Source organism: Osmia bicornis, unplaced genomic scaffold, assembly GCF_907164935.1.
Source record: "Osmia bicornis bicornis unplaced genomic scaffold, iOsmBic2.1, whole genome shotgun sequence".
In the NCBI taxonomy this organism is placed as follows: Eukaryota; Metazoa; Arthropoda; class Insecta; order Hymenoptera; family Megachilidae; genus Osmia; species Osmia bicornis.
The window spans coordinates 142,348-145,171 of NW_025791376.1; positions in this window are offsets into that span (position 1 = coordinate 142,348).

Here is a 2,824-nt window from a genome sequence, read left to right on the forward strand (position 1 = left end):
CCGTTATATTCTTAATTATAGTATACATTAAATTATAGTATGTTTAACATTCTCGTAGTGCCCTAACCCCCGAAAGGGGCGCGGGGAACCAGGACGACCACCGGTCGATCCAGGCTGAGCCCCAACCGAGCGCGTCTCCGGGTGGCGGATAGGAGGACGACCAGGTGCGTGAAGTGGACCGCGAGTACCGCAGAACTGCTCGCCTCAGGTGACCGGGACACGGGAAAGAAGCGTCTATGGAGCACTCTGGCCAGCGGGTGCTATAAGGGATCCCTGAAGGCCTAAAAACCCTCGGCGGAGAACTAAAGCCCCGTCGCGGACCAGCTCCCCAAGCTAAGGTGTAAGCTATCGTGCCGAGAGCTGGATGGCACCGGGGTAATGGTGTCTCGAACTATGCCCTTGGGGTACCAGGCGCACCCCCATTGTATTTAGCCTTACCCCTGTAAGTGGGCTCTGCAGGGGCGGACCTTTATTTCCCGACCACTCGTGGGATCTATATGGACATTACTAAACAAACAAAAACAACACCAACACAAAAACAAACAGACAGAGACGTGACAGAAACAGTCACGGACTCTAACGAATACGCGCCCGAAAGCGGTGTGGCGAAAGGGTTAAGGGGCCCAATTTTGGGCACCACCCCCGAAGCACCGCTGACGAGCGACAGGAATCTGACGAGAAATCCCTATTCTGGACCCGGAAGCATGGCGGAAGATGAAACGCTGTGGGGCAGCCAGGAAGAGGGCCCGGAGGGAGCGTATAGCTCGCGAAGGGAACTCTGACGGGACTGTCCCCACGGACAAGAAATACGAGGCTGGAAAGGCCCCAGCGACGGCGACCGCGAAGGGAGGCTCGGCAATCGGGCAACCTATCGCGGGAACGTCAAAGGGAGGCCATAAGGGAGCGGACGGAAAGGGGCTCAAAAGGTCCCGGCCGTCCATATCCCCAAACACCCAACCTCTAGCGAAATGGCGACAGAAGGTGTTCCCGTCGCTGGTAAGCTACAAGGAGGCGTTGACGACGGAGAGGAGGCTGGCCATAGCGCCGGCCAACTATCCAGAGGCAACACTCTCAGAAGAGCAGGGCTCCAACGTCGATCGGGCGATCGTGGAAGCGCTGTGCGGGACCCCCAAAGGGGACACCATGCCGTGTTTTGACGAGTGCTAGTTCGGCGGGGGCATTCTGCTAGTCACCTGCGCGGATACAAAATCAATAGAGTGGCTAAAAACCACTGTAGCCGCAATAAAGCCCTGGGATGGAGCAAACCTCCAGGTCATTGATGGTCAGCGGCTTCCCAAATTGAGGAGGATGCTGACCGTCATCCCCGGCCCTCCGACAAAAACGGAGGCTATTCTGAGACTCATTGAGGGTCAAAACCCAGGCCTCCGCACCGGGCTCTGGAGGATCTGGAGCAGGAGGGAGGGGCCGAATTCGGTCACCCTAGTACTGGGAATTGACCCGGCCTCACATAGCCTCATAAAAAGATTAGGTTTCGAGGTCCACGTGGGAATGCGAAGGGCCCTCTTTAGGGAGGGACCTGTAGGGCCCGCGGAGGACCCGAAACAACAGAAAGAAGTCCTCTGTACGGGACCGGTGGTAACGGCCCCGGTCACCGAGGGCGGAGAAGATTATGGAATGGGAGGAGAGGAAGGGGAACCTGTGGAGTCGCAGGAGACGCTCCTAGATGCCCCTCCTACCCCCACCACAGCCGATCCACCCCTCGAGGTGGAAAAAAAGAGCGAGGAAGCCGGACCCTCGCAGCGGCCCACAGTGTGACGTTTGGCCGATCTAGCGGGACAAAAATCAATTTTGCAACTGACACAGATATGTCCAATGATATTATATATCAATAGTAGAATGTCCATTTCATCAGAAAATGTAAATATTAATGTAAAATATAATGTATAATGATCTGTAAATAGGATCTGAATACGTAGTTTGGCGCAACTGCTCCTACGAGCGCTTTTTCCACGCTTCAGATTGTCGACAATTGCATTGTACTAGTATCCAATATCGATACTTGTATATATGTAGTGGTATCTTCTGTCCTTCAGGGTATGTTTCATAGTTGTCGTTTTTTGAAATAGCATTCTATTAGTCTTTTAAACCTTCCTAATGGTTAACACATAATTTAAACTCTATTTCGAAATGTAAGTAGACTTTTAACATATTATACCATTTTATACAACGTTCATACTTCTTGTATCGAAAGCTAGGATCATAAGCAATGTAAATCTGAAAGGGCATTGCAGACAAACAATGACATCTATCGTTTTTATTTGTTTATTTTCGCGCCCGCAAAGGATGCACACTGTCGAAGTCGCTCGAAATCGTGGACAAAGTTAATATTTCTGAAATAATTCATAATAATATGATTCTAGAAGGATAGCTATGTACTTCTTACATAATAAATATTTAATTCATATTTGTGAGAGCGATTATAAACATAATTTGGTACATCGTATATACCAAAATGCCCTTAAGTATCCCCAAAACAAATAATATGTACACATAAGAACTGTAAATGTTAACCTTTGCAATAAAGAGACCTATCATACAATTGTCAGGACCTTTGAATCATTGAAGGAAAAATACGGAACAGGTAAAGAACCGTATTTGTCATCGTATGCTATATTTGTGTCCGGTATATTTCTGTATATCTGTATATTTGTTTGTATTTCTATATATCTGTATATTTGTTTGTATTTCTGTATAATTCTGTATATTTGTCTAATGTACAGAATAATGTAGAAATTTAAAAAAAAATTTTATTTAATCTGTCACGTCCTGTGACGCATTCTTTAAAATTTCTATTTCGCCACCC